This window comes from Choloepus didactylus, chromosome 2, assembly GCF_015220235.1.
Source record: "Choloepus didactylus isolate mChoDid1 chromosome 2, mChoDid1.pri, whole genome shotgun sequence".
NCBI classification, from domain to species: domain Eukaryota; kingdom Metazoa; phylum Chordata; class Mammalia; order Pilosa; family Megalonychidae; genus Choloepus; species Choloepus didactylus.
The window spans coordinates 238216543-238239240 of NC_051308.1; the positions used below are offsets into that span (position 1 = coordinate 238216543).

General features: G+C 50.4%; 1 long non-coding RNA gene across 2 annotated transcripts in view; it reads right to left on the bottom strand.

Moving 5' to 3' along the window:
- Positions 1–644: 644 nt before the first annotated feature.
- The window catches only part of LOC119527963, a 33670-nt gene continuing 11616 nt past the window's right edge, over positions 645–22698 (bottom strand). The window contains exons 2-5 of one of the 2 annotated variants that reach the window (XR_005215515.1): positions 13977–14063; positions 5185–5298; positions 4046–4211; positions 645–917 (exon numbers count right to left, since the gene is read on the bottom strand). This is a non-coding gene — a long non-coding RNA (uncharacterized LOC119527963). Of the gene's footprint in view, positions 918–4045; positions 4268–5184; positions 5299–13976; positions 14064–22698 lie in introns of both variants that reach the window. The other variant, XR_005215514.1, reaches the window with a different exon arrangement.

Sequence of the window (22698 nt, forward strand, 5' to 3'; positions counted from 1 at the left end):
GGATGTATTATACAACATCCATGGCATAGGTTGAGGAATAGGATTTATGGGAAAAAGAGAAAACTAACAATGTAGGGTCAACAAGACATAAAAGCAAAGGCATGGCATAACTATATGATCATGCTGTGAACAGTTGATTGTATACCATGGATGACTGTATGGTTTGTGAATATATTTCAATAAAACTGAATTAAAAAAAAAAAAAAAAAAAAAAAAGCAAAGGCATGGAAGATGGTGGCACAGAGAGGAGTGGAAGCTAGTTTATCCCCCTGGAGCAACTAATAACCAGGAACAACTAGTAAATAATCTGGAATAACAGCAGGGGGACAAACATGAATGTCCACTCATCATACACCAACCCGAATTGGGAGAAATGCCCGAAACCACAGCATAAAATCTGTAAGTGAAAACTGTGGATCCAAGCCAGGATCCCCTCGCTCCACAGCCCGAACTGCAAAGCCTCGTGGTATTAGAGAGCAGCACATTCTGAGCAAGTGAATGTAGCTCAGCTGAGCTCCAACTGGGTTTTACTTAACAAACGTGGACCACTCAATACAAGATATGAATCCCCAAAAAGCAGACACAGGCTTTTGATGATGACTGACCTTGAAGAGCTGGAGGGTGGTGGCAGACTGGCCCTGAAGGGGGCTTGTCCCTTTTTCAGCTCAGTGGAGAAAGACTCCACCATTTTCAGTTCCCTGAGCTCTGACCAGACAAGGGTGGAGATAGTACAGGCAGAGTCTATTCAAATGTAAATGACCTCACCCTAGGTGGTGTATTTTCCATAAGAGGAAAAAGGTGGTGCCAAGTTCTACTACTCACCTTCCTTTCAGAACCAGACCCCAGAGCCTGGGGGAAAACAGCCATGGGCCACACCTCCTTACACCAGTCTGGAGCTACAGGCTGACAGGCACCACCTGCTGGGTAGAAAAACACAGTGACTTGAGGCTTCACAGGGTGTGTCAATCTTCTAAGACACCCTCAGGGAAACGTGATACTATTGCCTCCTCCTGAGACCTGAGCCTGTTCTGGTCTGGAAAAACTGATTGGGGTAATCAAGGAAATCAGATGCCTAGACAACAGAAAATTACAACCTACACTAAGAAAAATGAAGTTATGACCCATTCAAAGGAACAAACTTACACTTCAATTGAGATACAGGAATTTAAACAACTAATACTAAATCAATTCAAAAAGTTTAGGGAAAATATGGCAAAAAACATGAAGTGTATAATGAAAACATTGGGCGTACATAAGGAAGAAATTGAAAGTTTGAAAAAACAACTAGCAGAATCTATGGAAATGAAAGGCACAACACAAGAGATGAAAGACACAATGGAAACATACAATAGCAGATCTCAAGGGGCAGAAGAAAACATTCAGGAACTGGAGAACAGTATACCTGAAAGCCTACACCCAAAGAACGGATAGAGAAAAGAATGGAAAAATATGAGCAACGTCTCCAGGGTCTTAAGGACAAAATGAAATACAGGAATGTACGTCATTGGTGTCCCAGAAGGAGAAGAAAAGGAAAAAGGGGCAGAAGCAATAATAGAGGAAATAATCAATGAAAATTTCCCATCTCTTATGAAAGAATAAAATTACTGATCCAAGAAGTGCAGCACACCACAAACAGAATAGATCTAAATAGGCCAACACCAAGACACTTAATAATCAGTTTATCAAATGTCAAAGGTAAAGAGAGAATCCTGAATGCAGCAAGAAAAAAGTGATCCATCACATACAAAGGATGCTTGATAAGACTATGTGCAGATTTCTCAATAGAAACCATGGAGGCAAGAATGAAGTGGGGTGATATATTTAAGATACTGAAAGAGAAAAATCACCAACGAAGAATCCTATATCTGGCAAAACTATCCTTCAAATATGAGGGAGAGCTTAAAATATTCTCTGACAAACAGACAATGACAGAGTTTGTGAACAAAATACCTGCTCTACAGGAAACACTAAATGGAGCTCTACAGGCAGAAAGGAAAAGACAGGAGTGAGAGGTTTGGAACACAATTTTGGGAGACAGTAGCACAGCAATGTAAGTACACTGAACAAAGATGACTGTGAGTATGGTTGAAAGAGGAAGGTTAGGAGTATGTGGGACAGCAGAACAAAAGATGGAAGATAAAAACTGGGACTGTATAATTCAGTGAAACCTAGGGTGCTCAATGATTGTAACAAAAGGTGCAAATATGTTTTTACATGAGGTAGAACAAATGAATGTCAACATTGCAAGGTGTTAAAAATAGTGTAGGATTGGGGGGGAAATACAATCAATGCAAACTAGAGACTATAATTAACAGAAACATTGTATTATGCTTCCTTTAATATGACATAGGCAATATACCAAAGCTAAATGCATATGGGGGGTGGGCGGGACATAGGGGAAGGACTCCTGACATCGGTGATGTTGTCTGACTCTTTATTCCACTTTAGTTTAACACTATCTTTCCTTTTGGTGTTTCCTAGCTGTCATGTTTCTTTTTCTCTCTCTTTCTTTTTTTCTTTTTCTTTTGTCTCTCTACCTTCTTTGACTCTTCCTCCTTCTTTGTGGAAGAAATGGAGATGTCCTTATATTGATAGTGGTGACGGTGCTGAATACATAAATACGTGACTATACAGGAAACCAACGATTGTTTACTTAGGATGGAATGTATGATGTGTGAACAAAACTGTCTTAAAAAAATGGGTTGGTGAGGAAACCTTGAGGGCACTATATTGAGTGAAATAAGACTGAGGCATAAGGACTAATGTTGCAGGGTCTCACTGATATGAACTAATTATAATATGTAAACTCATAGACATGAAATATAAGTTACCAGGATATAGAACAAGGCTAAAGAATGGGGAGCAGTTGCTTATCATGAGCAGAATGTTTAACCAGGTTGAAATTAAACATTTGGAAATGGACAGAGGTGATGGTAGCACATTGTGAGAATAACCAACAGTCCTGATTGGTGTGTAAAGGTGGTGGAAAGGGTAAGTTCAGAGTCACATATGCCACCAGAAGGAAAGTTGGAGGTTAAAAGATAGGAATACATAAAACAGTGAATCTTATGGTGGACAATGTCTGTGATTAACTGTACAAATATTAGAAATCACTATCATGAACTAGAAAAAATGTATGACACTATAACTAGAAGTTAATAATAGAGGCACATATAGGAAAAAATATATACCTATTGCAAACTATATACTACAGTTAGTAGCATTTTAATATTCTTTCATCAACAGTAACAAATGTACTATACCAAAACTGTGAATGAATAATGGAGGGGGGGTGGTTAGGGGTATGGGAGGATTTGAGTTTCCTTTTTCTGTCTTTATTTCTTTTCTGAAGTAATGAAAATGTTCTAAAAATTGAAAAAGAAAATTAATTGTGGTGATGGATGCACAGCTATATAATGGTACCATGGGCAATTGATTGTACACTTTGGATCTTTGGATAGTTGCATGAACGATCTCAATAAAAACTAATAAAATTTTTTTTTTAAAAAAAGCTACTTGTTTGGGGAGCAGGATGTATACAACCTACATTCAAGTACTCAGAAAAATGGATGGATGGATGGATGGATGGATGGATGGATAGTTAGATGTGGCTACTATGACAAAAAGTTAAAATTGGTGATCTGGTTATCTGGGGGGGTGGGGTTACAGTATGTTGGAATTCTCTGTGTGGGGTTTGCATTATTTTTGAAACTGTCCTGGAAGTTTGAATATATTTCAAAATGAAAAGTGGGGAAAAAAGAAAAAAAAAGAAAGAAAAAGAAAAAGCATGGGGGTCAGATATTAGTGGGGAGGACTTTGGCTGGGCTAGGCATGTGGCCTCATATTATTCTCCCTATATCTGACACTTCTGAACCATCTTTTTTTTTTGCCATTATGGACTCTGCAAATGTTTTCTCTTTTTTGCCATGGCCATTAGGGAAGCTCACCTTTCACTTATCATTAGGACTTTATAGCATGCATGTTTCTGTCTTCCCCTTTGCCTGGTGTTATCTTATTTTCCCTTTGCTCTAAGTTCCTCACCTACCTGTTTTTATTCCATTGGGCTCTGAATATTTCTGTAAATCTCATCAGTTATTGTTTAGAGTGAGGCAGGATATGCTTCAATCCATCCGTCCATCCACCGAAACTGCTCTTAGAACCTCCCTGAGGATGGTGGCTGCTAAGTGGCTCTTGAGAGCTTCCCCGGGCATCTGGCAGGCAGGGGAAGAGCCAAGAACGATCAGCTTGGCCGAGACAGCCTCTTCTTCTGCAGCTTCAAGAAGGTGTTTATTAGTTGCTTTTTAGCCACATTTCAGCCCTCAACCTCCTCCTTCTTTTCTAGGCTGGGGAAAGAATTATGGCTCCACTTCAGTCTCCCAAATGCCAGACTTGGGCAAGGAAGTGGACAATCCTTTGAAGTTCCCAAGAGATAAATAAAAATAACTTTGAGGGCTTGTCGCCATGGAGACCAATGGCTTGGTTGGTCGTCATGGCGACCCCTGGGTAGGCTCTTTGCCTGAAATGATCAGCATCACTGAGAAAGAAGGGCCAAGAGATGGGGAGACAGGGTACATGCCACAGGGTGAGAACTGGGTGCCAGCAGGTGTCTAGAGGCATGTCGGGAACGGGGACAGGATGATGTGTGTGCATGTGGACGTGTGGAGAGGAGAGCGCATGGTCTTACAGAACCTTCCATTCCCTGAAAGCTGCCTGCCACGCTGACATCCACAGTGTTCCAAGAGGCTCCTGAGTCCTTCGCCTCCTCTACCCTGTGGCCCCACGGCTGGGAGGGGAGCAAGGGCCTCTGCCTTGGCAATTCTGCTAGGGGGTCTCCATGACAACACCAGCCTGTGGGGGCAGAGCCCGTGGCTGGGACCCTGAGGGAGTTGCCTGGGCAACCAGGCTCCCTCGCCCACTTCCCACCAACCAAACCTCCTCAGCCCTTCCCCCTCTTGGCAAATGGCGGGGAGCAGTTAGTGTGTGTGAACTCATCCCACTGTCCCCTTTCCGGGGCACCTGTCTCAACGTGGCTGTTGGGAGAAGTCCTGGGGACGTGGGGACCCCTTCTTTCAAAAGTATCATTTGGATCTGTTTGGGGATCTGAGAGATCCCACCTGGATCCCACCCCAGCCCTCTCCTACCACCACCCAGGCCAGTGCCCAACACAACTTCCCCTTTGCCCACCTGCCAGAGGAAGCCGTGGGCTCAGTGGAGCAGAGGGGGAGCCCACAGTGGCCTTCTGGGGCCCCCTCCCCACCAGCTTAGCCAGCTTTGGGCCAGGGGAGCAGGTGGTTCCTTCTGCAGCGGAAGACATTCAGGTGGTTAGTGAGCATTTATTTCCCAAACGAGAAGACACTTACATGATCAGTTGTTATTTTATCTTGCTAATGAAAATAGATGAAAAACAATTGGCAGGGCCATTCATTCCCTAGGTCTCCCAGTTTCTCTTTGGAGAGTGTGATTCCCGGTCACTGGGCACAGGCCCGGGGCTGGCCCCACAGCCTGCGGGCCTCTGAGGTCCCTTCCCTCCACCCGCCCTTGTGCACCGTCCCCGCCTGGGCTTTGGTTCCTGCTGTGTGGAACGCAGCATCCACGCAGCCCCTGCGAAACCCTCCTTTCCACGGGCTTCTCTTTTCTTCCCTGCAGCCTCCAGGCTCCCCTTGTTTCACTCCTCCTTTCCTTACTCCCTTCTTCTCTCACTTCCAATAAATGCCTCATTTTCTCTGTTTCTCCCCCAGCCACATGTCCTCCTGAACCATATTCATTTCAGTGTCCGTTTGAATCTCTCCTTCCAAGAAGCTCACCCTGACAGAATGGGTTAGTCCAGCCAAGAATTTCCAGTTGCTTCCAGTTCAGCCAAGTTTCCAGGAAACCACTTCCTCCATCCTCATGGTCCAGAAGAGCTGGAAGAATCCATCTATCCCCTCCACCCCCCTCAAATGGTCAGGAATGTGGAGTTTGGGCTCTGAGGCTGGCAGCTTTGGGGTCTGCCTTAAGCCTGGTCTCTTCCCGATTCTGAGAGCACTTAGGCCATCTTGAGCACTCAGGCAGGGTAGTGAAGCAATCGGGTCTTTCCCACAGTGCATGAGAAGATTCCTGCTGATCACAGAGAAGTGAGATGGAGAGATCCCAGATTTACAGCCTGTTGAATCGGAGGAAGACAAGCAGAGAGGAGAGAAAGGGCATCCGGGAGGGAGGTGCTGGAGGGGCCCCTCAGTGTCCCTTGCCAGCTTGGTGGCCAGGTGAGCAGGAGTCTACGTTGAGGTCTGACTAAGTCCCTGCTGCAGGGGCTGAAAGGGGACCCCTAAAAGATATGCCCATGTCTGGGTCCCTAGAGCCTGGGAATGGGACCTTATTTGAAAGAGGGTCTCCATAGATGTAATTAAGTTAAAGATCTTGAGTTAAGGAGATAATCCTGGGTTACCTGGGGTGGGGGTGGGGGTGGTTAAATCCAATGACAAGTCCAAGGAGAAGACACAGACCCACCAAGAAGGCAACAAGACGGAGGCAGAGATGGGAGTGATGCAGCCACGAGCCAAGGGAGCCAAGGATGGCCAGCAGAAGCTGGAAGACGCGAGAAACAGGCTCTCCCCTAGAGCCTTTGGAGGGAGCACGGACAGTCCCGCTGACAGATTGATTTTGGACTTCTGGCCCCAGAACCAAGGGAGAATCCATTTCTGTTGTTTTAAGCTACCCAGTTTCTGGTAATTTGTTACGGCAGCCCCAGGAAATGAAACACTTGCAAACAAAGGGAAGCTGTGTCCCTGGGAGGTGAAGGGGGGTGGCCCCCAGCAGCAAAAGAAAACAAAATAAAACATGTCATAGTCTGCACCACTGCAGAACAGAGGGTAGATCAGGGACAAAGGTGAGAAGCCACTGGCAGCAGAAGGGAGCAACCAAGAAAGTGACCTCGTGAGCATTGGGACCCCAGAAGCCACAGTGACAGAAGCTCTTCTCTCACTCATGCAGCCTGCAGGGTGGGCACGATCATCCCCATTTTGTGGATGAATAAACCGAGGCTCAGAGAAAGGGCAGCCTCTCTACCAGGAGCCTGTAAGCCAGAGGGTTGTTTGGAACTCGGAGTCACTCGCTCAGCTTCAGCTTTGAATTGCTGCTTTGACTCTTCCTGGCTGTGTAACATTAAGCAAATTACTTGCCTTTTATGTCTCCTTAAACTCCTCATCATAAGTGGGGCTATGATTACTTAACTCAAAGGGTGTTGTAAGAATTAAACAATGAAGAATCATGTGAAAAGGACTTAGCATGGTGCTTTACACATAGAGCTCAAAAATGTTGGTTGTTATCTTGTTTGTCTCCTGGGCAGAGCTTATTCCATCTTTCCACCCATCTACCCATCCACCCATCCATCCATCCACCCATCCACCCATCCATCCATCCATCCATCCATCCATCAATGAATCCATCAAACTTCAATTGCCAAACTCCTGGTACACAGATGATTAAGACACAGTCCCTGCATCAAGGGGCTTTCAAGATGGTGAGAGACAGATGTATAGACAGGCAATCAGATCTGCAAGGGCCAGGAGAGAGGTTTGAACAGAGCCTGTGGCAAGGGACAGGGGTGGGCCCCAAGGAGTGGGCAGCCGATTCTACTTAGAGAGGAGGGTCAAGAAAGGTTGACAGAAGATGGGCCGGAGAGCTGAGCCTGGGAAGGTGAGGCCTGGGAGGGCTCCTCCTAGGTAGGAAGTCTTCTTGTCTGGGAGGTGTGGCAGAGCCTGCCTCACCTCCTCGGCTTTCCCATCTGTTCCAGGAAGCCCCTTGGGTAACGAAGTTGCCTCGTTAATTATGCATTAAATGACTAGCTCCAGGTCACACAGCTGGCAAGTGCTAGATCCAGGATATGGGCCCAGGCAGTCTGGCTCTGGTGTCCATGCTCACAGCTCCCAAAATTATAACTGGTTCTTGTTTAGGTGATTTAATTAATTTGGTCTTTGACTTGTTCCTTCTTCAAACATTTATACAAAATAGTTTCTCTCCTAACAACCTGTCCTTTGTCTTCTTAGCCATTCTCAGGGTTTATTTTTATGTGTTTGTTTCTATTTTGGTCTCTATTTCTATGTCACTCTTGCTAGACTGCAAGCTCCATGGGGGGCAGGGACCATATCTACTTTATACCCAGAGCCCACAACATCACAGGCTGTCAAAAACTACTCATTACATAAAAATAAAGTGATTGTGAAATGTCAGCCCTGAGCTGCATTTTGGGAACACAGAAATAAGTCATTTTCCTTGCCCTCAGGGACCTCCAAGTCTAGGGAGATAGATGGACACCAATGATTGCAACGTGGCGCCAGTGGGGTAAACAAGACAGTGACAGTCGTGGCACAAAGGTGGGTGATTTATTCTGCTGGGCGAGTGTCAGAGAATGTTCCCCAGAGGAGATAAATGGTTGGGTCTTGAAGGTTGAGAGGGGAAATCCTCTGACCCAGGCAAGAAGGAGACCCCCAGGAGAGAGACCAGCCTGGGGAAGGTGTGGAGGTCAGAGACACAGGGTTGGTGGGTTTGGGCCCTGTAGGTCACTGAGTCTGGCTGGAATGGCTGGAGGCGGAGGAGTGGGCAGGGGTCTGGCCCCCAGAGCCCAAACGCACACTAAGGAGCTTGGAGTTTACCTTCAGGCCAGGGGGAGCTGTCAGTTGTCTGGCTCTGGAAGCATCTGAGCCGACACGCCAGGACATTTGTTAGATGGGTGGAGAGGACTTGTGGATCAGAAAAGGGTAAAGGCATCAATTCTGTCCAGGCTGAGACTCACTGACTCATCTGAGCAGCGTGCCCAGAAGGGGACACCGGCAGGGATGGGACAGCGACTGGGTGACTGCAGCAGAGGCTATTGTGCAAGCCAAGGCAGTGGCAAGAGCAAAGAGAAAGGGCCAAAGGGACAGACATTTACCAGGTGACACGAGCCTGTTGGAAAGGCAGAAGGGGGCATGAAGAGGAGGGCGGACCCGGAGGGCAGACCAAGTTTAAACAAGATGTTGCATGTAAGGCCCTTCGCTCCATGCCTGGCACATGGGAAGAGCTTAATTAATGGTCATTATTCTTGGGGTTGTTGATTCAAGCCCAGGGAAAATGTAGCTGCTGAGGTCTGGACTGGAGGATTTGGGAATCGATAGCAAGTGAAGGACAGTTGTGCAGTTCTGAGCTTTGGACTGGGAAGCAGGTGACCCCTCATGCCTGGCAGAGCAGTCACTGCATCTAAGTCTTCTGACTATATTTTGCCATCAACTTGCTGTGTTCCTTTGGTTAAGTCACCTCCACTCTTTGGAGCTATTTCCTCATGTCTTTAAAATGTGGACTTCTTCTGATCCTCTAGGCTTAAAAAGACAGGGGATGGTTGATCTCTCTGAAAGATGCAAAAGGAGAACATGCATGGATGGCCAAGAGCTCAACCCTGGTAGGAAGCTGCCAGCCATGGGGGAGGATTGGTCACAGAAGTGTGCTGGGGACAGGGATGGGGGTGGGTGGGGAGAACATCTTCTCTGGGACCTCGAGAAAGGCTAGGACTAAAGGGGTAGAGCGGAAAATAAGAGCCTGGCCCAAAGGAGTCTCAACATGGGGTGCTTCATTTGATTTGATGCAATGAGGTTGGGCCTCAGCATAAAATTAGGGCCACGTGAACCAGAGATCTCAACATCTGTGAAGCAAGACCTGTGGTAGGAATAGAGGTCACCGGCTGCCGGTAAGGGCAGGCTGGGGGCCGGGGATAGGGTGAGAACAGCTATCAGGGGCACCAGGGTCAAACTGGAAGAAACCAAGGACTGCCAGGCCAGCCTTTCATTACCGCACTCAGTAAAGGAACTGCATTTTTCAAAGGGAAACCGACAGTAATGCTGGATGTAGATACTAATGGTTCCATGGAGAATTTAAGGAGGACAGATTTGGGTATCCAATAATGTACGCTGAAGTTTGTAGATTTGGAAAAAGATTGTAAACAGGCAGAATGTGATGATCCCCTTCTGTAAATGACTTTTTTGTTTTTAACAGCCCTCCTAGTGGGTATGAGCAAAGTGGCATCTCAACAGAAGTTTTAATTTACAGGTCTTTAATGGTTAATAATGCTGAATATCTTTTCATACACTTATTGGTCATTTCATGTATCTTGTTTGAAGAAATGTCTTTTTAAGTCTTTCACCCATCTTTTAATTAGCTTGTTTTCTTTTTAATGTTAAATTGTAGGAGTTCTTTATATATTCTAGATATTAAATCCTTACCAGATAGATGGTTTTCAAATATTTTCTCTCATTCTGTAGGTTGTCTTTTCACTTTCTTGATAATATCCTCTGAGGCACAAAAGGTTTAAATTTTGATGAGATTCCATTTAAAAGTTTTTCATTTACTGTCATCTGGTGGGCAGAGTTCAGGGATGCTGCTAAACATCCCAGAATGCACAGGGCAGCCCCCCATAAAAGAGAACTTCCAGTCCATAATTGTGACTAGTGCTGCAGTGGAGAAGCCCTGGACCAAGGGATCTGGACCTTCTCATTCCAGGTGGAGCATCCCTCGACCACCCCACTGCTCCATCACATGGATGACATCGTGTTCATCACACTGGACGAGCAAGAGGTGGCAAGTACTTTGGGAGCTTTGGTAACACATGTTCAGAAGGTGGGGCTATAAATCAGGCAAGTGTCTGGGGTCCAGTGGTTTGGGGCATGCCATAACAGCACCTCCAAAAAAAAGAACAAATTATTGCATCTTGTACCTCCCACACATAAGAAGGAAACACAACATCTGATAGGCCTTTTCGGGTTCTTATAGCAGTGTGTTCCACACTTGAGAAATATGGCTCCAACCCATTTTACCAAGTGCCATGGAAGGCTGCCAACTTGGAGAGGGGCCCAAAGTGGGAAAGGTTCTGCAGCAGGTCCAGGCTGGGGTCCCAGCGGTCCTGCAGCTCGGGTCATGGGACCCAGCAGACCCCTAGATAACAGATGTATTCGTAGTGGGAAAAGACACTCGGGGGTGTTTACGGCAAACCCCACTCGGAGAATAACAACACAGATCCCTAGGGTTCTGGAACAAGTCCATGCCATCTGCAGTGGAAAATTATACACTATCTGAAAACTAGCTTTACTGTGCTGCTGGGTCCTGGTGGAGCCGGGCACCTGCCCAACCCAACAAGCTTAGAGGTGACGTCCTGGCATGTTGGAGCACCAACCCCCAGAACACAAAGTCCATAATTACGTGTATATATGCATTTTAGAATATATATATTAGTGACCAAATCCGTGACCATTAGATAGTGCTGTGTCCCCAAAAGTACAATATGTAGGTCTGGGAATTAAGGGGTGAAAGTAGGAGTGGCCTCGTTCACCATCAATCTCGGTGACTCACTTAGGAAATCTGTTTCCCGACCTGCAGCTTTAAACTCTGCATGTCTAAAGATCTGTTCTGGTTCCCAGATGGGGAGCACTTCCACCAGGGGGCAGAGGAAAAGGTCCATTAAACTCTAGTGTACGTCCACCTCCTGGTCATGTCGGAGACCTTGAACCAAAAGACCAGCCGGCACGGAAAGGAGTCACCCAACTGGCAGGAGTGACGGGGCTGAAGTGGCAGGAGAAGACAGGGTTTCTAGTACACAGTGAGTACAGGGAAAATACTTTGGTACCCAAGTGATCCATTGGGCTGTCTCTTGGCCCCCACTTGCCCATTTTTGACAGTGAACGGGCACGTGCAGCAGCCATGCACTGAGAAGGGCAAGGTGACCAGGGCCTCAGAGCTCTTAGGGATGAGGGCCTGGGTCCTCCTGCCAGGTAAAGGATCCCAGCAGAGGTGCTAGTTGAGGTTGAGGGAATCTTAAATGGGCAGTAGAGGAGGGAGACAATCAGATCAGCTGCAGCCTTCAGACCTGCCGCAGTGACAGAGAAATTGTAGTTCAACCCACCAGACTTCAGTTTCAGTTTCCAGATAAAAGGGCCGTGAGGCACCAGGAAGTGTGGAGGTCCCGGCCCGCCTGGCTCCCTCTTCCTCCACTCCTGTCCCATCTCTGGGTCTACCTGGGTCTGGCTGTTCCACTCACTATATGCTCTCGGAAGGTTCCCTGTCTCCAGCGTCGCTGACCTGTCTTGGTGCCAATTGCTTGAAGGGACCTGATTCTGATAACAATTCATAGGGGCTCCGTGTCAGCCCAGCCCAGGTTTGGGGTCAATGGCTCCTCCACCGACTGACCCGTGTGGCTTTGGACGGGGCACTCAGCCTCTTGGAGCTCAGTTTCCCTACCTGCAAAATGGGCATAATAACACTCTCCTCTGGAGAATACTGCGAGTAGGGGACACATGAAAGACTGTTCAAAAGTACTGGTTTTCACGTATCTCTGTCTTTCCCTCTATATTGCTGATTCCAATTTCTCTGAGCCCCGATAGTCCCAGTTTCCCCACTCAAAGTCCTCACATGCTGCCAGGCTGATCTGCTCCTCATTTACATTTCAGAAGATGTGGCAGACACATCTCCCCAGTTTCCCAGGAGAGTGGCCAGGGCCCTTCTGTGGGAGCCTCCTTCCCCTCGGTGATGGTGACGGTGATGGTGACAGTGGCTAAGGGGCTAGGCTGGCCTCTCCCGAGCCTCCCTGCCTCCCTCCCCTTCGCCTCTGCCCTCTCCTGCTTCCCTTAGCCCCCAGGCGCCAGCCCTCTGCTGCTGTTGCCAGTTGCCTCCTGGTTTCCAGGACACAGTTGCTGCTTTTGATTTCATTTCCTGTCTCTTGTCAGGTTTATTTCCCTGGGTCTCCTGGCTCACTTGGAGGGAGCAAAGGTGGCTGAATCTCTGGGGATGTCTGGAGATCGGGGAGATGATGGGGGGGCTGGGAGAGAGCAGCCACCCCCACTCTGGAGGGCGGCGCTCTAGCACTTTGTGATCCTCCCCCGGCACCCCCATTCTGGAGTGGGGGAGCTGAGCTGACCCATTATCATGGACTTTCTCCAACTTCTGCCCAACCCCCCTCCTGCCCTATCAAAGGCTTTTTAGTTCCTTTCCCAGCTTCCATCTGCTTGTCACACCCAAGGCCTGGGTACAACAAGCCTAAAGACTTTCCCGCAGCATGGGGCTCAGGCCAGCTCCACCTGCGGCACCCCCACCCTGCCCTGAGCTCACTGGAGTGAGGGGAGCCTCTGCCATCTCCACTCCTGGCTCCTCAAACTCGGGGCTGACTTCATCTGCTGAAAGTGAAGCCTTCCTCCTCCGGACGGGGGGTGCAGCTGGAGCATAGTGGGGCCGGTCAATGGGATCATAGGCCTGGGAGTGAGCATCCCGAGTTCCAGGCCCCACTCTCTTCATCAGAGTGTGTGACCTTTGGCAAATTGTGCAACCTCTGCTTATGAAACACTCTTTGACCAAGCTGGAAATCATCTAAGAGGCTCAGATGGGGCAGCATCTCCCCTCGATAGCTCTGGGCCTTCAGGCTGGTTCATCAACCATCCTGAACCTCAGATGTCTTAGTGCCTCCCTTGGGGTAGTTTTGAATATCAGAGATGGTGTATTCAAGGTGCCTGGCTCAGTGTCTGTCGTACACATAGTCAGGGCTCAAGGGGTGGTGGCTGTTGTCGTTACTGAGGTAGGCGGGGCCTTCAGTTTCCTCAGAGTTCAGAGCGTGGAAGACTAAACCCCAGAGGCTTCACCAGGAGGAACTTGGGTGCTGGAGTGATGCAGGAGCCTTCTTTGTCTGGCCACTTGGGGCTAGTCCTTGCAACACAGGCCAGAAGGAGACTGGAAAGAGATGGTGAAATCACGGGGCAGGGAGGGGAATGGGTACTGGGGGGAGGAGAAGAGGGAGGGGAGAAGGGGAGGGAAGGAGCCACTGGGCACTGGGCTGCAGCTTGAGTGGGAGAAAAGGCCCCGGCTAGTTTTAGGAGGATGTCAAATACTAACGAGTTTGCGCTGTCAATCGCCCACCCACCCCCTCACCCCCAGCTTTCATTCAGTAGAGTTACTGCTCACCCCGATCCCTGAGGGGGTGTCACTTTTACCTGTGGAAGTTCAGGAGGTGGAACCAGTGCAAGCAAGAGAAGCCCACGACGGATGAGATGGCAAGATGATCCACCCGTGGAACTAATCTAGGCGAAGACAGAGCAGGGAGAGGTCTTAGAGGTGACTGGAAAATGCCCAGAAAAATTGGGAAAGATGTGAAATCATTTGACTCCTTTTTATAGAGTTGTTTCCCTTAGTTTTCTTCTGACATTTTTGAGCATTGCAAACTCACAGGAAAGCTGGAAGAGCAGCACATCAAACATCTGTATATCCTTCACAGGACTCCCCAGGGGTTACACTTTGCCACTCCTACTTTCTCTTTCTCTATTTTCTTTCGAACATTGAAAGTAAACTGCAGACATCAAGACTCTGCACCCTGAATGCTTCGGCGCATCTCTCCTATGGACAAGGGCCTTCTCCTACATAACCGAAATGAAAAGCTCATCACACTCAAGGAGTTTGACAGTGATGCAACCATGTCATCTCATGTGCTCTCTATATCCACATTCCCCAATTGTTCTAAAAATGTCTGTGATAGCTGTTTTCCTGTATTTGGGATCCACTCAAGGATCATGCGTTGTATTTAGTTGTCACGTCCCTTCAGTCTTCTATAATCTAGTCTTTTGGTCTTTCATGTAATTGACATTTCTAAAGAGTCCGTATCAGAAGTCTTGTACGGTGTCCTAGGATCTGAATGCCTGATTGTTTCCTCATGATTGGCTTCAGTCGGAACGTTTTTGGTGAGAAGGCTAAGTAGATGATGTCATGCACTTAGGATTGCATCCCATGTGGAGGCACATGAAGCAGTGTGTACCATTTTTGGTGATGCTACATTTAATAATTTCGTTAAGATGACATCTGCCAGGTTTCTCCTTTGGAAAGGTATCTCTTCCCTTTTGTAGCTAATAAGTAATCTGTGTGATATCTTAAAACTGTGTGACTCTCCTATTTCCCTACAACCTTTTATCCTATGGGTTTAGCATCCTTTGATGAGCCTCACTTGAATCAGTTACACCACTAAGAGTTGTGAAACCCATTTAGCTCTTGAAGGGCCGGCGCTTCTGCTGGCACGTGGCTTCTCTGCAAGGTCACGCAAGCTCCTTGCATGACCTGGCCCAGATAGGTAGCGTCACGAGTGTGACAGCCAAGGATTGTCCTTAGTGGCCAGTCTCAGCCTCTCTTGATCAGCTTTGCGCTTTGCTGTCCTTGACCACAGGGGCTGGCTCCTCTTGTCTTTGCCAGCTAGAGACTTGGTCCCCTGGGATAGCCCATTTGCTGGGAGTGCCTCTGTGTATGAGTGTGTGTGAGTGCACGTGTGCTTGTGGGTGGGAGGGGCATCTGGGGACTTGGTACCCCAAGGCAGCACATCTGTTTTATGCCCAGGAGCTGCAGGGTGCTGGGCTCTGGCCTTGGTTTCCATGGCAATGGGCAACCTCCTTCAGCAGTTGTTCCTCTCTGGATCAGCTGACAGTGACAGGGCCAGAGACAGGGGATGGGGAGGGGGCTCCACCAGACCCTCTATGAATATCTTGGAGACAAGAAGCACCAGATCTTCCCAGGATATCTTGGAGGTGAGAACGTTCCTCCCCAACGTTTGACTCCAGAGTTAAACAGATTCAGAGCCTTGATTTATTGCTCTTATCCATCCTGCTCCAGAAATCAGTCATTTGAGTGGATGTTCTCATTATTCCTATTTTATACATATAGGAACTGAGGCTCTGAGGACTTGCATATGGTCATGTAACTCGTAAGGGGGAAGGCCAGAACTGGAACCCAAGACAGAGTATGGCATAATAGCTATGAGTGCAAAGACAGTGCTCATTTCTGATTCTGACTACTTTACTTATTAGTTGGGTAGTTTTGGGAAAGATGGAATCTGCTGGTGGCCAAGGAAGGGCCTCTCCGGGCCCAGGGTCTACTTTCAGACATACAAGTTCAGATGCTCCGTGTTCTTGGTTCATCCAAAACTCCTTTATTGGTCAGGGTTCTCCAGGGAAACAGAGCCAACAGGGGAGATATATATATAATGTAAATTTTATGAGATTTTTTTATAGGAATTGACTCAAGTGACTGTGGAGATGGGCAAGTCCAAATTCCATTGGGCAGACCGCAAGCTAGGAACTCCGATGAAGGTTTTCAATGAATTCCACAGGAGAATCTGGCTGGCTAAAGAAGAGATGGAAATTCTTTCTGACTGTTGAAATCATCACTTCTCCTTTTAAAGCCTTCAGCTGATTGGATGAGATGTCTCTCATCGTTGAAGGCAATCTCCTCAGTCAATTGTAGATGTAATCAGTTGTAGGTGAAGTCAAGTTACTGATGATTTAAATCCATGAAATATCCTCACGGTAACAATCAGGCCAGTGCTTGCCTAACCAAATGCCAAGTTGAAACAAGAACTTAACCATCACAGCTCCCTCCAGGGAACTTACACCAACAGAACTCCCCAGAGATGGGTTCACAAAACCAAGAATGGCAGAGTCCGCTAATTTCCTCCCCAACTTCCACTCTCCCCTTCCCACTCTCCCCAGTTTTATTTGTGTGGCAGTGTGTTCAGGGAGAAGACTACAATTCCCACTTCCCCTTGCAGCTTGGTGTGTCCATGAGACTAAGTTCTGGCCCCAAAAAGTAAGCATAAGTGATATATTGGACTTCTAGGAAGTCTTTTTAAAAGGGATGGGTTGTCCCTTTTGTCTTTTCCCTCCCTTTCACCTTCCTGCTGCCTGGAATGTAGTTGTAGTGGATGGAGCACCAGCAGCTGTCTTGGACTATGAGGCAACCTTGAGGATGGTGGAGGAAAAACAGAGAAGGATCCTGGGTCGCTAATGACTTCGTGGTGAGGCCCTACCAGCCCTGTGCTGCCTACGTCCAGACTTTTGTGAATGAGAGTATACGCCTTTGCGTATTTGAGCCACTAGTTCACAGGGGTTTGATAGTTGCTGCTGAATTCATTCCTAACCTATACATCAAGTGATCCATGTACAGTGGGAAAAGTCCCTTCCAGGGACCCTGACTCCTACTAACCCACCACCCAGGACACCTGGGCTGAAGTATTTACCAGGGGGTGCAGCTGAGTGTGGAATTGGCAGAGTCATACCCTGGGAGGTGTGTGATAATGGGCAGGGATGGGCCTGGTGTACACTCCCTGTCCACACCAGGGACTACCTCTCTCCTAAGCAGCCAGGATGCTCCCAGGCTGTCACACTCAGGCTCCCTCCTTCTCCGTAGGACAGCACAGGATTGATTGTCTTTGCTCTCTCTTTTTCCAGGTGCCAGGCAGACAACCATTAGCAAACACAAATTTTCTTTAGTCGCATAGTAGGCAGCTTATAGCAAGGCTGGTTAGACTTGGCTCTGTGAGTTGACCTCCAACCCCACGAAGGGACTTCAGATGTGCCCCTCAGCCCGAGAGCCACTCTGCTCTCCTGGTTGTACTAGGAGACACCTGGCCCTTTCCTTCCTGCCAATTGACCCCCCGGCTCTAACGACGGGGCACCTACCTGCTCTTGTTTGCTAGCTGCCAACTCTGTTGACTTTGAAGTGTGCCACGTCCCATACTTAGGCCCAAGATCTGTGGGTGGTGGTGGGCAGTGTTCACAGCTGCTTTCTAGAACTTCAGCCCCATTAGGCCCCATCACTGTGGACAGGCTGGTTTTGGCAGCACACAGCACGGCCCCCTTCCCTAATCTGGTTGGTTCTCCCAGTAGCTCGAGGCCTTGAGATGTGACTTGCCAATTCCCCAGCTCCAACGTGCCAGTCCTTCCTTCTGCTCCTTGGGCTCTGACTTTCTCTGGTATGTGTGGGGAAAGACGGTTCAGTGTCACATTTCACTAACATCAACTGAGCAATTATATAAGCATTGGAGGGGCCGTTGTAAGCTTTAAGTTGAAAGCATGCTTTCCACCTTGCAGAAATTCAGGACTGTACTCACCCATCCAACTCCCATCCACCATCCACCCACCCACCCATCCACCTATCCATCCACACATCTGAAAGTCCATCCATTCACTGAGCCAACATTTACTGAGGGTTCCATGCTCCAGGCCCTCTGCCAGGCATTGGGGATAAAGAAATAAGCATGAAAATAAAGGAATAAAGAAACAAGAGATGGTCTCCACCCTCCAGGAACCCACAGGTGAAGAGACAATTACAACGTGGCTACATGTGCTACAAGAGGGGAGTATTCTGGGGTCTGGGACAGCACAGAGGGGAGGCGGCTACCCCAGCTGGGAGCAGGGGGTCACGGGAAGCTTCCACCATGAGACAATGTTTCAGCTGAGACCTGAGGGGCGAGTGGGAGGCACTAGTGGGTGTGAGGAGGGGAGGGGACACCTGGCAGAGGGAGAGACATGGGCCAGGGCCTGGGGGCTGGAGCGTGGGGTGTACACTGCCCTGCAGAGCTGGGTGTGGCTGCGGCATGGCGGGCGAGGGGTGCAGCCGGCAGCGAGGGCAGCAGTTGGCCAGTGCTGCGGGGCTGATCTGAGAGGCTCACAGCATCTTCCCTCTGAAGCGTGTCATGTGCTTTGGGTTTACCCAGGGAGGTAGGCAGGAGGAAACCACACTTGTTGCCAGGTCATCACAGCAGCCCAGAGAGGGTGAGTGACCTGACCAAAGCCCCACAGCCAGTCCCTACCAGGTCTTCTGACTTCCGGCCCAACCTGGGCTCCAGGTCCAGCTCGCCCCAAACTCTCTGGGAGGCCGCCCCCTCTCCTAGCCCTCTCTGGAGGAGGCAGCAGGGCCAATTGCCTGTCCCGGACAGCTCAGGCCATATCGCAGCCCAGCCTCCCCTCTGGGGCTCCGGCAGGGCCGCTAGTGAGGCCGCAGGGCTCTTGGTTCATTTCGGCCATCACTCTCCTTCCCTCTCCCTGTTCATTGTCCTCCCCCCGGAGCTGGTGGCATTTTCTTTCAGGTCTCCGGGGTGTGTTTCCCAACTGCAAGGCCTGGATGGTCCTGTCCTGGGTCAGGAGGTCCAGGATGACTGGGGTGGGGGTAGGACCTCCGGTGGGGGGTGGGGGTGGAGAGCTGCAGGGGCAGGCTGTGGCAGCCCAGGGTTCCTCAGCTCCTCCTCTCCTTTCCAATGGCCTCCATCCCTGGACGGGGCGGCTCCCCTCGGGACACGGGTTATTGGAGGCCTCGGGCCCCCAGATCGGATCCACAGAGGCGGGTGGAGAGCTCGGTACTTACCCAAGTGTGAGCCGACCACTGCCCTGAGCCCAGTGGGGGGCCTGGGGGCTGGTTTTCCCATGGCCTGAACTCATTCAAGGGCAGAGCACCCAAATGCAAACACAACGGTGTGCGCTAGATACACACACATGCCTGGCCGAACCCACAAAGCACCCAATTTGCACAGTTCACAAACTACACCATGCACAACACACAATATATACCCCTCCCAACACCCCATAGTACATGCCCACCAAATCTATACACACCACACACATGCCACACAGTACGGCACTCTGCAACACACCCAGACACACAAACACTTATGTGGCCCCAACACAACACATGCATGCAAATCACCTACTCCCAAACCCATACATTCCACACACAAGCCACACAACAGACACCAAACATGTGCGGCCCCAACACAACATACACATGCAATCACCTACTCCCAAACCCATACACTCCACACACATGCTACACGATATGGGCACTCTGCAACACACACAGACACACAAACACATGTGTGGCACCAATACAAGACACGCACGCACATCGCCTACTCCTCTTCACACAATAAAGACCACATACACGCCATGTGCAATGTGCACCCCACACAATGCATCCAGTGCAATACACACAGAGCATTGTTGTAATAACCAGGGTAGTAGCTAATGGTACCTGAGCACTTACGGTGCCAGATGCCGCTCTAAGAACTTCACAGAAATTTACTCATTTCATTTCTTCCCAGCTTTGAAACCTTCTTTGCAGGGAAATTGCCAAGGTCCATCAGGCTCCTTGCAGTACTTCTGGGCCCCCTGGTTCCAGCCGCCATGCCGTCATGCACGGAGGGAGGGGAATGGCCTGGCCCTCGCGGGGCACACTCTCCTCCATGGCAGATGCCGCCAGCCGCCCCCTCCTTCTCCCTCTGGCCCCTGGGGGCTCTGGACCCAGGATGGGGCAGTAGTGAGGGGGTGCCTCATTCCAGCTTCTTCTCACCTACATGGGAGTGTGGCTGTCACAGTGATGATTCTCTCTGTTTCCTGCTCCCTAAGGTCTCAGCTCACCTCCCAGGACCCCACTGGCTCTCCTGCATGCCACCTACACAAAGCCCCCCAGCTGCGACTCCGCATGGGTAGGCGGTGGGACCAGCCATGCAGGTGGAGGCTCTGGGAAGCCCTGCCAGCTCAGCATCCTCCCATAGACGTGGGCTGCACCCAGCCTCTGGCGACCCCAGGGCAGCAGCCACAGCAAACCAGATCTGGGCACCTGGCAGAGGGGAGGCTCGGGAGGCTCAGGGCTCAGGGCTCCTTCCCATGGACCCAGCCCCCCCGGTGTGTTAATGAGGGGTGGAACCCGATGGGAGGGCCAGTGGCCATGGGGTCCTGAGGTTCCCAGTCCTCCCAGTGAGCTGGAGGAACTGTCAACGTTCCGTCCGTGCAGTTCCTGCCCCTCAGGAACACACAGGGCCTAAGGTGGGCCGGCCTCAGGGGCCAGTCATCAGCAGGTGCCACCATCGGGAAGTCAGTTGCCTCAGTGAAGGCGCATCCAGAACTTCCTTGGGTCCTGCGGCAGGTGGGAAATGTTGGGGACGTCTGCTCCCCACACCGTGCCTTGTACTCACAGTGTGGAGCTTAGGGTTGTTGGGGTTTGGCCTGCAGGGCCTGTTTGCAGGAGGGAAGCCAGGGGATGCCACTGACGGGGAGCAGCGCACAGGCTGCTACTCCCATGGGCCAGACGCCGCCTGCAGTCTCCTGGGCCCTGCCCCAGCCTTGGGGGACACATCCTGATGGTGGGCCGGGGTTGGGGAGACCTCCAGAGTCAGGAGGGCCCAGTTGTGCTGCCTTCGTGGCAGAGCTGGAACCAAGCCCCAGAAGAGGCCGGCTCAGCTCTACGGAGCTCCCCAAACCCCGACTAACAATCCCTGTGGAGCCTCCGGCCACAGGGCCTGTAGCTTAAATTCCATTTTCCTAATTGGCCGTGCTACTGGGGAGGTGGGTCCTGGTGAGCCGTTTGTCTCATCTTCCCATGAAACCCTACGTCTTGTGTCTCTGGCTCTCTGAAGAGCCTCTCTGGTCCTCCGATCCCCTGGGGAACAGGGACCCCACCCCCACCCCCAGCCCCTTCCCCTTCCTCTGCAATGCATGGAGGGTCCCTGGCCCAGGTTGGAGGGCTTCTCCTGCGGCCCCTCCCCTCTGCCAGTCCTTTCTCTTTGTCCCCATCCCCCTACCCCCATCATAGTTACCATCTGGCCTCTCCAACCCCCCAAAGTTAGGGGGACGGTAAACAAGGTGGGCGGTAAGGGTGACAGGAGGAAGATGACATCAGAGAGGGACAGGGAGGAGGGGGGGAGGAAAAGGAGGCAGGAAAAGACAGAGGAGAACAGAGGGGATCCCCGGGCAGGGCAGAAGAGGAGGGAGGAGGCAGGAGGGGAGGAGATGAGAGAGAAGGGGTCTCTGGGGCCAAGGGCGCCCCTCCTCACCTCTTCCCAGGCTGTGCTCAAATGCTGCCCACTCGCAGAGGCCCCCCCTGTCCTCGCTATTTCAAATTTCAGCCACTCGCCCCACTGCCAACCCCACCACCGCCCTCTTCCTCTCTGTTCCTTCATAGCCCTTGTCCTCCTCTAACGCAGCGTGCAGTTTACTTATTCATTATGTTTATTATTTACCACCCGCCTCCTCTTTCCAGACCAGCACCATTGGAATGCATTTCATCTTCAAGTATAGCGCAAGTGTTTCTGCACCCGGTAAGCCCTCCAGAGATCTCTGCTGACTGAGGGCAAATGAGTGGATGAAGTGTTTCCCCTGGAAGCGGAGAGGGAGCTGCGGCCGCCCCGGGGAGGGGGAGGCTCCGGGTCTCTGGCACTGAAGTTTCCATCCCGGCTCGTCACTTGGACATGTCTGCCCACCCCCCCACCACCAGGGCCGTGGTGGAGGGGCAGCTCAGCTCTCACATGGGGGCCTGCTGGGGCACTGGGCAAGGCTGCAGGTGGGGGCTCTGCTCACTCCCCAGGCCGCTGACCCACTTTTTTTCCTCTCCCAGTTGTGGCTGCCTCGAATTCAGGTCTCAGGGGACAGGCTGCTCTCCTGTCCCTTCAGCCAGGCCCAGCACCGAGTGAGCAGGGCTGGGACCCTTTCTCCAGCCCAGCCAGGTCCATTCCTAGCTCCAAGGCGCCTGGGAAAGTGTGTGCTTGGCATTCCGCTCCCAGCAGCCATGATGTCAATGCCACAGGGCCAACTGTTGGCTCCCGGGAGGCCTCTGTGCATGTTCAGCTGCCCGGTACAGCACAGTCGCTGTCCCAGCCCAGCTGCCCGCTGGGTACCTCTTGAGAGCCTCCAGCTCAGTGGTCACCTGGCCCTTCCTTCCAAGCACACTGCACCACCTTCTCCAGGGGAAGGACACACAGGTTTCCCACATTTTCCATCCACAGCAAGCACATTCACTGGCCAGTCCCAGGCCCTCCAGTGTCCAGGGAGCGTGGAACAGGGACGCGGGAGGCTTCCCCTCCTCCCAAGGGTTCTCAGCAGCCTCCTCAAATGTAACAGATCCAAGCTA